General features: G+C 36.3%; 1 protein-coding gene across 4 annotated transcripts in view; it reads right to left on the bottom strand.

Moving 5' to 3' along the window:
* The window catches only part of BNC2 (basonuclin 2), a 302,217-nt gene that overhangs the window by 288,104 nt on the left and 982 nt on the right, over nucleotides 1–13,131 (bottom strand). The window lies entirely within an intron of this gene.

Below are 13,131 nucleotides of genomic sequence, written 5' to 3' on the forward strand. Positions count from 1 at the left end.
CCATAAGAAGACGCTGCATTAAGTTTCCAACTTGTTTCGCACAGCTAAAATTAAAATACTTATTCTGGTTTAGAGAGGCATAATGTTCGCCACCCACTTAGTTCATATTACCTTCACATTAGACCTTTTTTTTTTTTTTTAAGTATAAACACAGCATAGAGAGAAATGACTGCTTTAAAATAGCCTGGCACATGGAACAGTAAAACGATGCATCAAATACCAGGCATAAATGTTATTTTATAAAAATTAACAGCACCTAAAAGGTATATTCTTTTATCCTCCATTCTTCACCACCTTCTTGGTTTGAGTGCTTCCCACCCCTGTATCAAACATAGTTTATCTAAGTCCCAGTTGAAAGGTTTCTGAAAGTGGTAAGTCATAGCTTCGTTGACGCTGAACTTCTAGAACATGGCATACCGATGTCATTCTGACAAACTGACAGATGCTTCGTAACAAGCCGTACCAGTCACCTGATTTACTATAAAACAAACGGTTAATCTCTGATCTTTTCTCCTGTTCAACTCTTCTCTGCCGTTCTGGAAGCAAACCAACAGGTTGCTATGTTTACGTGAGAGATGACTCCCTTCTGATTGGTGTCTGATACTATCCAGTGATGCTGCTCAAGACCCTGGACAGAACCTCAGCACACCTAGACCTCATTTGCAGACCATTTTAACAAGATGTTGTTTCCTGTTCCCATGAAAATCAATAACATGGTGACCTTCCATTTGAAATTCAAACCAATTAATTACCTGTTCTGTTGAAAATGTTGATATCTGATTTGCCTGGAGAATTTCAATTATAGATTATTTCTTTTAAAGAACCCCTTCAAAAAAGTTAGGTAAACATTGAAAATCTCATCTTATACAATGTAAATGATGTTTTCTTGAAGCCTGTATGAAATATTGGCCTTGCACAAATTAGCATGGGGAAGTTTTCCCCTTGTGATCTATCTCCTCCTCGTGACATCGTAAATTACAGCAATCCCACAAAGATTCAGGGACAAAAATCCACTGCTTAAAGGTGAGATGAAAAGTTTTTCGTCGTTGAATACAGCTTTTCATCTACATCAATGACTGATATAAATCAAGGCATTATTTTCAGAATTTAGAAATCTCCCTTTTTTCCCCTATAATTCTAAAATTCTTACTTTTCTAACCTTTTATTAAAATCCTTTGGCCATTTTCTGTTTTGCTCACATTTTATTTTTTTTATATGTGGGTCACAAGGAGAAAAGCTATACATCAAAACTATCAGCACCAGAAATATATTTACTAAACTTTATTTTTAATTGTGTAGAAAAAAAAAAAGGAAGAATTCGGTTCATCCCAGTGGGGAATTCCCAAGATGAATGATCACATGCAATGAAACTATTATCTTCATCCATTAAAATATTATCTAAAACAGAGGTTTCTATCTGGCCGCCAGTAGGCTGAATAAAGCCTGCAGATGAGTTTTGTTTGGACCACACACTTTAAAAAATATTTGAAAGGGTTGCCAAGATTAAAAAATCAGGATATTTCACATGAAAATCTGGATTTCTGGCTTCCCGTTTAGAAAAGGAAAGGAGAATCTCCAAACACTCGGCCTGCTTTCCCACCTGCCAACAATTGGCTGGAACTAAGGAGCTGCTACCTCACTGTGGTTGACACAAGAGTTCTGGTCCACCAGTCCCCACCAGACGGAATTCCACTACTTTAACGTACCTTACTCTCCACATGGCCCTTTTAGGAAACTCCTAATCTTTAAAATGTCATACTAATCCACAGAGAGTTTGCAGTTCATGGAAGAAAAAGAGGAGATATCTAGGAACAGAGATTTAAAAGTACATATTTCATGGGCTTACACAATGTAAGGCAGGGGATAGCGATTTTATTTAACATTATAGTTGATCAATAAAACATACGTGCAAAGCAAAAGAAACTCGTTTTCATAATTAAACATTTTTAAAGAGCAAACCCAGGACTGACGGCCTCATCTTACACAGTGTTTCAACCAACATTTGCACTGGGTTTAAATCAGCCACAGTCTTCTCTGCAGCCCAGAAAAGATGCTCATGTCAGCCTTAACTCAGATCTACCCTTGTTCGTTCACATGTTAACACTTCCGCACTTCCCTTCTAGAAAGATCATGTACTTAAGTGAAAACTGACCCTAATATGAAAATAGAATACATCTTCAAGGTAAATTTTAAAAGTCAACATTGAGGATGCATGAATATTATCATAGCAAATACTCATCTTTACTGGCTCCACATGTACACCACAATCTGACGTTTATACGTATATTAAATAGGCATTATTGCAGGTTCAAATGACCTCAAAAGTCACGGCATATTTCCTTAAAAATGATTATTACCTAAAAGCAGATGTCTATGACAAAGTCACCCTGAACTACTTGCCTTTTTTCTTAACTGAAAGCAAATGCAAGAGGAAAAAATCTTTTCAATTTCACTCTTTTTAATCAACTGCAACAGCACAGTATTTCTACCTATTAGCAGATTTTATAAACAAATTAAAAGCACTCTATTTTAGCACAGGAAAGAAAGAACCTTTTCTGCTTCATCCAAGTCTATTGACAGGCAATTTCGGATGTGCTATGCAGGTCAGAGGTGCGCTAAAATAGAGGTGCGCTAAATGAGCTATGATCAGACATATTCCAACTTATTAAAAAGAGTAAAATTTAAATCAACTTTAGTATAGTGTTTTGAAATTATGTTTCATCATTGGCCCACACCCTTGAAAGATTATTTTTTAATTAGGTGTTTCCTTCCTAAGAGAGAAGCATTTTTCTCCCATTTCTACCTTAAGAAAGAAACCCTTGAACATATGCCAAATTTACTTCAAAATCAGACTTTAATCCCCAAATTCTCTTGATTCTTAAAAAACTTGAACAACTTTAAGTAACAGTTCAAAACATCATTATGATCATGCTTCATTCCATGACTCCCAGTTGAATAGGAAAGGAGAAAATGCCATAGTATGAGCTCCATAAATACAGTTCAGGGCCTGATATCTGAACGACGATATATGATATATTCCTTATGGGAAGCATTTTTCCTTAATATCCATTATGTCTGAAATTTGAGCAATCAGAAGCAGACACCTGGAACTCAATTATTAATTTACCTCTCCCACCCCTTTTATACTTCCATCTCTAAGGTGTTTCCCTGGAGAGATGAACCTTAGGGATGGCATGTTCAAATTACTTTCTTTAAAACAACTTGGTACAATCTAAGACTAAACTTATTCTCTTTCTTCTTTAACTGTGTAGCTTTAGGGGAAAAAATGAGGATCTCAAATAATCAATGAGTAAAATGGTAAATAAATAAGTTAGACATGAATTCTTGCAAAGGTGTAATTCATTATACTCATGTTGATCTATCGATTGTAATATTTTATGAAGGGAATTTTATGGGAAATAAAAAAGAACCCACATACTCACAATTAATTCCCACCCAAGATGACCGAAGCTTTAAGCTGGTCTGGTGAGGTTCACATCATGGCAGCTGACTGGGAGGTAGTTCTAGAAGACTCCTGAGCTGTTATGTTTATTTACACTTTATAGTTTTAAATGGAAAAATGAAGAGTGAGGTAATGAATGCTTCATAACATTTAACCGGTGTTCTTTGGGGATTAAAGAATTGGGCTCACTTAACTCCTTCCTTATTTCTATTAATCTCCAATGTCTAGAAAAGGGTATCTCAAGCTGGGCTTATGTTAAGGCTCATTTCAGCACTCTGCATTTGTAAAAAATAAAATGAGACCAGAAGTACAGGAATACTGGCACATATGGAAAAAGAGGTTATCAGAATATTCCAAAGGCAGGCAGCAGTCCAGTTATTAAGAAATCATTTAAAGTAACTATTTGTACAAGGTAAAATAACTAACTTATCACTTTTTACCTAAAGGGCGTTTTTAATATAATGAACATCCAAAACTTCTCTAGTCATGAGAAAACCTGGAATATATTATATACGCATGAATGTGGCCCAGGATGCAGGATATGAGATGGGCTTGCTATCAACAGATTAACACTTCATTTTCATTACTCTAATCTCACCACAGGCTGTGAACACTCTTTTTCTTATTTGAACAACAATGGTGTATGAAAAACCAAGCTGGCAGGCAGGCGGAGTTCATTAAATGCCTAAGGCCTTTATTCCTATAACACATCTCACCTGGACCAAGCCAGGGTTTGGGCTTCCAGTCAGGCTACTGAAACAAGTTCTCCCAGATGTTGGACTTCTCTTTCTATCCTTCCTACTGAATTTAAAATAAACGTCAAAAATAAAGTAAAAGTGAAAACGTTCTTTTCCACCATAAACTCTGTTTAGTAGATTACAGAGTTGGTAATATATCTTAAAATTTATTCAGTCCCATAACTGTGTTCCAAAGTTGTCCTAGAAAGCAAAACAACAGCAAGAAAAAATAGCTGGGAAGGGAAATGATGAGACATTTGAAGTGTGAGTCAAAGGTATCTCTCCCCTGGATTCGTTTTTAACTTATTTGAAAAGAAGTATAGTTTCTCACTGGCTGAAAAATGACAATAATTTACAACGTAAGAATCAACCTCTCTATTTCCCAATGAATGACACTGAGCCCCACCAAAAAGCTATGCTCCAAGAGGAAATCGGTTACAAAGTATAAGGAATCATTCAAATGAGATTCCTAAAATATAGAATTCCTTTGTAGGGTGAGCCAATCCATACACTCACTGCATTTGAGGCAGCCATTAACAACTGCTCAACAAACCTAGAAAAAAATCACTTAATTCCCACAACCAACCAAGGTACATGTGCAGACTTTCTGCATATCTGGGCTCCACATATAAGGGTATCGCATGACAATGTCTGATTTTTACTATTTTCAATAGCAAGAGAGTAAAAGTCTTCCCACAAAGTCTAGAACCGTGCTCTGGTTTGGGTTCTTTCTGGTACTCTAATAATACCTATACCTAAAAAAGAAAAAAAAAAGGAAAAGTGGCATTAGATAAAGCAGCAGATAACCTAGCTGACTCTGGAGTTAGGTTCTGACATGAGATTAGTGAACAGAATATTCGCATTCTCACTAAAGAGACACTTTCGTGAATATGTTCAGTGTATAATTATTCTCCCGTATCTTGTCAATGGCCTCCTACCATGTCCACTGCTCTCTGGCACTGGCAGAGGGCACAGTGGTGGGCAGCTTTCTTTACTTATGCCTGATTAGGTGCCCCAAATAGCCATCCTAATGATTTAAGTCAATGAAATCTCTCTTGCTTAAAATGTAATGGAAGAAAAGAAATTCTTAAAACCCGCCAATGAAGGTTCTCATTTTAATATTAGTTTTGCTATTATATTGAGCCAACTGAAAGTAATTCTTTTTGGCATGTAAAATATTCGTTATCCTGAAATTTTTATTTCCAAAACCCCCCACCCAGTTCAGGCACTCTGATCAAATATGAGTCCTAGAGAACTGTCTAGAGAACAAATAGCCACTAAAAGACACCTTAATAAAGTTGAAAAATTCATGACAGTCACACAAAAGCACAGCAGGTACAATACTGAAAGCTATGTCTTTCCCATATAGCATGACATTTTTAATCTTGTCAACTTTAACAATCTCTCTGCCGTGTAAGACAATGAGTTAAAATTTATTAAATACAAAACAGTAGTGAACATGCATTGTGTTATGTATACTGCATGATTTAAATTTCAATTTCATAATGCCACCCATTAATATTCTCCCTGCCATCATTTCGATTCCTTTTTTACATGTTTCAGTTAACTCATTAAATAACTGCAGCTTGTCTCAGAGACTCATACCTTCAACCTACTGAAGGGAAACTTTACAGGATTCCCTTCTTCTAAGGAAATGCTCTCTCTTGTACAGATGGAAGTTTAACTGTACAAAATGATAAATCCAAGAATTACTTTTTAAAAAGAGAGAGAGAAGAGAAATAGAAAAGCAAAATCTCTTTTCAGTTAAGTACTTTCTGACTCAGGCGAAGGATCAAATTGAGCTGCCTTTCAGCGCCTTTGAATGATAAGCCCTGGGCCCCTGGTTACACGTTTTTATCACGCCCTTACTTAAAGAACCCTTACATAGCAAACTCGGGACAGTCCTCCTGTCAGCAGTTACACACAGAGGACCACATCAGAGGATGGCACCTCTTTCCTGTAGCTCTGCCAAATGACAGACTGGCAAAAGATGCCGTATTCAATAACTCTTACATTTCAGGTGCCTTCCAATTCCTTTATATTAGGGCAAAAACAGCCAGTGAAAGTAAGGAGAAATTCATAAAAAGAGAGATGAGCTGAATGGAGAAGAAAGAAAGAAAGAAATCAGGTCTAGGGGCACAGGAAAAGGAAGAAAGAACAGACTAACCATGTATTTGGGTCATTAAGTAAATTGCTGCCAACCAAAGAGAAGTGAGATTTAAATCATATCCCCCCCTTCAACAACACACAAATCGTAAGACAGTGGCAAAATCATACTGCAGTCCAAAATTATTGAGTAAATAAGATGTCAGATATGCTCAAGAGAATCTATGTTTCAATGAGTAACTTCCTACTGTTCAAGATAATTTTCATTTTCTTAACAGCGAGAAATGAAAAACTGATGGGCTAATTAAAGAAAAACAAAAGGATATTATTTTGTTGTTAAAGGATCAATTCCTTTTTTGTTAATTGGAATGATGATTAATAAGCTAAGAATCTGATTTCTAAGCTAGCTGGCCTGAGTAATGCATTGTTTTTCCACAAGCATTTCCATGAAGGAAGGCTCTGTGAATGAAGAAATGATACAGGGCTCCCTCTCTTCTCCTGATCTCTGACTCCGCGGCGTGAAATGCTTCACAGAGTGTTTAAACAGAAGGGCACTGCACACTGTTTTCACCCAAATGAACGCCAGTCATAAATTTTTCACCTTCGGGTTTAATGTATACCATGAAATTTGCTAGACTTCCTACAAGGAATGTACAAATTAGAAAAGAATCAATACTGTTATTTTTCCTGTTCTCTAAACTTTCTTTTAAACCTGGGGAAGGAGAAGACAGCACAGGTCATGCTCGGTGAGATGTGGGTACCTTGGATATCACAGCCCCAGGTATCATTCTGGGGATGTCATAGGCACATAATAAAACTTAGCGCTTGTGTTGCTCAGAATGTTTCTTCATATTATTTTTCTCACCTGTTTACTAGTTTATCTTACAGGAAAAAGATTCCCTCTTTTACACAATGCTTTGCTTGTGTGCCAGGAGATAGAGTGTTAATCCTGAATTATGGCTCCTTTCCCTTATTTCTCTAATGCTTAAAAATAGATGTCAAAGTTCCCTGAAAGGGACTTTGAACTCCCCCTCTCCTCCTCTCCAGTCCTTCAGTAGATGAGGATCACCAAGCAAAATGTGGAAGCCAGCTGCTTTTCGGGAAATAAAAATGGCATCAGCTTTGGCAGACAGGGGTGACATCAATCATTTTCTACAATCCTCACACAATCTTCTGGCCAGGGCCTAGAGAAGGGTGGTTATGTAGTGGCAAAAACATACCATGAAATATAGGAGAGGGTTTTCACGTGGTGAAGAATTCATCCTACGCATATAGCAAACCAGGCTCCAAACCTCACGAGAAAGGAAATCTTGGAACCATTATATTCCATGTTCTTCGGACAATAACAAGCAAGGGGTTTCAGAGAAAATGTCTCTCACTGAAAAAGTCATTCCATGATTCACTCTTTTCTCCCTAGGACCACAAAGTTCCCTGACAACATTCTGTGTAGGGGGTGGGGGGGTGGGGGGGGCAATGAGTTAATTCCTAGATCAATTCAAACACTATGATTCAAATTATGGGCATGAGCTAAAAGCAAATTACAGTTTCTTCTGTCATTCCTTTTGCTATATACATTCTACTCAAGAGTCCCAAGTTGAGAAAAAACCTCTTTTCAGCTATAGAGTCATCATTAGCTATTCATGTTTATAAGGCAAAGCCTCTCTAAAGCTTTGCAGACTGATAAGGGCGGAGGCCCAATGTAACTTTGTTTAAGTGAGTGTGTGTCATGCATATAAGGTGGGAATGGAGCAGCACTAGAATTTTTGTTTTTCATTGAAGTGGATTACGCCAGTTCACTATCTGTAACGGTCTGTTCCTTTGGAATCAGCTCCCTGTGTCACAACGACCTGGCAAACTCGAATGCTTTCACTATCACCGGAGTCCTTGCAATCCTGTGTTGGCTGTGACCCATTCACTTTTGCCCCAACTTCTCAGAGATGCCTTACTCAGCATCTAATTAGTTAGGGAGGATTTGCCGCAGCTCTTAACCCTGACATAGGAGTGGGAGGATGTGCTGCTGTGGTAGCCCAAATCTGTCCTGTCACGACATTAATCAGATTTCCATAAAGGCATGCATGAATAATTGGATTTATCAGTGAATGTTAACTTACACTCATAAATATAATTATTTTAAAAAAATAACTGCGATTATAGATAAGATATCTGCACCTTTAGGGATTTGTTTTTCAACTGTGGTTACCTGACTCACCTTAGCAAAAGGCTTTACAAATTACACAGACACACAGTACCAGTTTGCAGATGACAGAAAGATGACAAAAATAATTTCAAAATGATCACCTACTATGTTCAAATTCCCTTAGTATACCGTGTTGAAAATAAACTTGAAATTTGTGGACAGGTTTTAAGGTATACATCATACACATCTGAGAGTATGTGCATGTTTTACTTGCATTAACATGTATCTAAATACCACCTATATGACCTATTGCTGATCCATTGCTACTTCCCCAATGCATTACAAATTAGGCAGTATCTGTTAAGTGAAGTCTGCATGCTATACACAGACTTCCACAAGCACCTGTCTCTATGCTACAATTTGTATTGTAACAATTACCCAAATATTCCTATTTTCATGTTACATTATCAGAGTGTATGTTAACAATTATATTTGAATATATGTCTACAGTTGAAACTTCAAAATAAAACCTAATATCACTCAAATTAGAGAGGGGAACTAAATAGGAGGTTAGGAGAGCAGCCTAGTAATTCAACAGGCAGAAATTACATGCCTCCTAATATAATATAAATATTTATTTCAGCATCACAACCATAAGTTTGGTCAATTTAATCCTTTTTTTAAAAAAAATAAGACATGATCACTAAAACACGCCAACTGTAAGAAGAGGAGTAAGAAGGGAGGAGGAAAAAGTGCAGAAACCTAAGGATGGATGATGCCTGGCAGTGAAAGTCATTTTCAAAGACCATTAACTAGCAGCTGCTTTACTCAGGGCTCTGATGAAATAAGAATATACATCCTATGTTAAAAGAGATGTCTGCATGAGTTGGATGGAGTTTAGAATAAAAATATGTTGTATGAACTACCAAAAAGAATCAAACCACAGTAAACAATTAAACACCTTGACTTCTGGGGGGAAATGATACCTTTAAAACTGTGCCTTTTAAACTGTTAGTGAATAAACACTCAAATTATTTAGGGGATAGGGTAAGAAGTCAGACAAAACCACTATTTCCAATTTAAACTATAGTTTCAACAAAATGAAACTCTGTTTGCCTAAATGAATAGAAAGAACTAAGAGACTACTGGGAGAAAATTTCATATCAAACATTCTTTAAAATTCATTCCAGGAACAGGAATTTATTATATACTTCTTACAATATATTTTATTTATCATTTCTCTGAAATGTGCTAGATTTTATATTAGTAAGAAAGTTTGCTTTACTCTCTCCTATCTCTGGTGAGCAGATGCTCTGGCATTAGTGTAAATCGTTGATTTAATTTTTAGCTTTCTTGGTTTGCCCCCTCACCTATCTAGGAAATTATTTCTCTGGTGATAACTAACACATCATGCTAATGAGAGAATCTAGTGCACAATAGAAAAAATGTCACTATTAATAATATTTGCATGAAGTTAAATAAAGCAACTGTAAGAGAATGTCAGACAGTGTTCTTTAATAAGACACAGTTTCACAATGAAATTATGTTGTTAATTGTGTTACATCATTGGGTGAATCCTAAATTACTACATAATGATGCACACAGTCATTTATAATTCTAACTTAGTATTTCACTCATGTCTGAAAAGAGACCTTATTAAGGAATCTACATTTTATTTGCAAAGGTTAAATATACCTCACCAATAATTAAAGGAAAATGCCTCTAGTAATATAAACGGGTAAAATGTGGGCCATAGCCATTTACCTGTTTCATTTCTGAAAAGATTTCAAAATATATTAGATTTGCATCCCTTGTGGTACCTACAAAAAAATTTATATGCTAGTCTCTCAAATACAAAACATTTTAGAAAAACCACCTTTTAAAACCTGATTTTTAAAAAACAAACAAACCCCAACATTTCCAAAAGCAGGCCTTATTTTCTGCTTTTAACAAAAACTTCATGAGGTTAAAATAGGCAAAATAACGTTCTGGACTCCAGGAGATTAACAGAGACGATGAGTAAAGTGTTTCTGGTCATTCTCGGCCTGTCACTGATCAAAGTAACCCAAGTAAGAACTCCCTTTACTAAGTCAAGAGTCATGCCCTTTAAGGTTATCAAATATTTGTCTGTATGGAAAAAAATTATCCCTTTTGAAAAAATCATAATGGAATATGGGAGAAAACTGTAGAGAGGCAGAACAATGCACTCAAATTGTTACATCTCGAACTTCAGGAGAACATCCTTAATTCCACCAAATCTAAATTGGCTTCACATTGTGCTATCTTTTTGTCAGTATTAGACAGACAGAAAGATTTATAAGCAGATTCAACTTTACTCACACAAAACAAAAGACAAAGATGTTTACATCTCTACCTCCTCATATACCTGTAAAAGACAAACCTAGATTATTAAATTTCAGTATGCATGACACTTTTTCTACTACAACTTGTACTATAGTTAAATAATACTGATGGTGAATTCTCTTTAACTCAATTTTGATAACAACTACTCTCTTCTAATATTTAATGAAATAATCAGGTAAATCTTAAAGTTTTTATGTTATTACAGAAAACTTTGAAATAAAAAACATACCCAATAAATTTTATGTCAAAAGCTATGTTATTTTTTCTTAAAAATTACAATCATAATAGAAAAATCTTTTTACTGTCAGCAGTAAGATATACAGGATTTTGCATACTTGATTAAACTGGACAAACTTTTACTTGTAGTAAGACAATAGCTGGCTAATTTTTTTTATATTGAAACTAATATTCCTTTGAAACTGTTGGATTCAAGAGATATCAGTTTTTAAAAAAGTGTCTTTCTTGCACACACACACATACACACACACTCTAAATCAGCATTGCTGATGAACTATAGTTAAGGAAAATAAACATGGTAAACATGCACAGCACATATATTTTTTAGATTTACACGCTGTAGAATTGAAGTTTACACAATATTTATACAAACTAAAATGTCATCCTGAAGGAGAAAAAAACACCACACATGTAAATTCATACCCGCTCTTACATGTTTTCCAAAAATGCACAGGAGGTAAACATATAGTAACCAGAAGAGAAAAAGAGGGGGGAGTCGCTAACTGTATCAAAACCAAAAAATGAAACAAAATATAGTTAAATCACCACACTTTTTAAATTGTTAATATTTCCCTTTATTGTACTACTGTTTAGTAAATAGTATAATTAATATTATAGTTTTATATAACATCATTATGCATCAATTACTTCCCTATGTTTCTACCCTGTTTATATAGTCACTGAAGCTCCCTATGACACATACACACACACATGCACACACAAAATAGACCTTTAAATATCCACAAAATCAAATAGCTGGGTCAAATACGTCAGAATAGCTTAGTTGTACAAGTCTCTCGGAGAGATTTCAAATTATTTCCCTAATTCTGTTCCATCATTTATATAATTTACTTTTATTTGTGTGTTTTTAAGCTAAAATGTTTTCCACAACTTAATGTCTCTTTAGATTCAAATCTACTTGAAAATGGGCTAGTGCCAAAGAAGCAATCTAACACCATCTATGTGGTTCAATAGCCATTTATCAATTGATCATTATCTCTATCTGGTTTTATTAACTCTTTTCTAGCTAGAGGGAGACCTAAACCAATTTTCCCTTTCAAAACACACACACACACACACACCCTGACCTCCACTAACTCACTCAAAACCCTGAAGGTAACATCTAATTTTTAAAGCGTGGCACAAGTTATTTGGTCCTAAGGTCAGTGAAAACACACTGTGTTCCAACCACAAACAGAGCCACCCAGGCAGGGATATGCCTCAGAAGCACACCTCTCAAAGCACACTGCAATGACAAGGAGTATCTTCGGGAGGAAATGAACTTCACTTGCAAGAATGGGAAACTGCACATACAGAGTTGCTTATTGGGTTTATGTTGGTTGCATTTAAACCCCAGCTTACCGTATCAGCAGTAATCAGGGTCCCTCTACAGGATATGTCAAAATACACCTTATTCAAATGCATTTATCCTTTCTAGAATTCTGTGATCAAACTGTTCGCTAGCGATCTGCTACAAAACCCTGGCTCTGTGCACAATCTTCTGCAGATGGATTTCTAAACTTATGGTTGTTCATAGCCTAGCAGATTGTTCTCTTTCCTTCATGATCAATACTTTTAAAAACCTAAATTAATTCCATAAAATATTTCATTCTCGTGAACTCTTACAAACAAAACAAGTTTTTTTTCTTCTTGAAGAAAGGAGTTATATTTTTTTTAAATGGGAGAAACACTATCAATTTCTTAACCGTCATCTGCTTAAAATCCAAGTATTTGCCAGTGATCCTTCCGTGCTGCGTGGATGATAATATCACACTAACTCTGGCTTTGTGTAAGGGTTTGGTGCAGGCTTTTGAAAAGCAAGACGTGTCTGGGAGGGAGGCACCAGGGAACTTCCCTCCCTCGCTTGAGCACAGTCCAAGATGAAAGTTTCTGGGTTGTTTCCCTTTGCTTCCTCTCACCCTCGCTCCCCCTCGGAGCCGCAGAGCCAGCAATTGTGCAAGAGGAGCCGAGCGCGCAGGGCGCGTATCACGGAGCGCATGGTACAAGCCGCCGGCTCGGTGATTAATTATCAGTAGCCGCTGGCCTCGCACTAACACCTAGCTTTCCCGGCAGGGCCAGCACACCCA

Source organism: Myotis davidii, unplaced genomic scaffold (genome assembly GCF_000327345.1).
Source record: "Myotis davidii unplaced genomic scaffold, ASM32734v1 scaffold197, whole genome shotgun sequence".
In the NCBI taxonomy this organism is placed as follows: Eukaryota; Metazoa; Chordata; class Mammalia; order Chiroptera; family Vespertilionidae; genus Myotis; species Myotis davidii.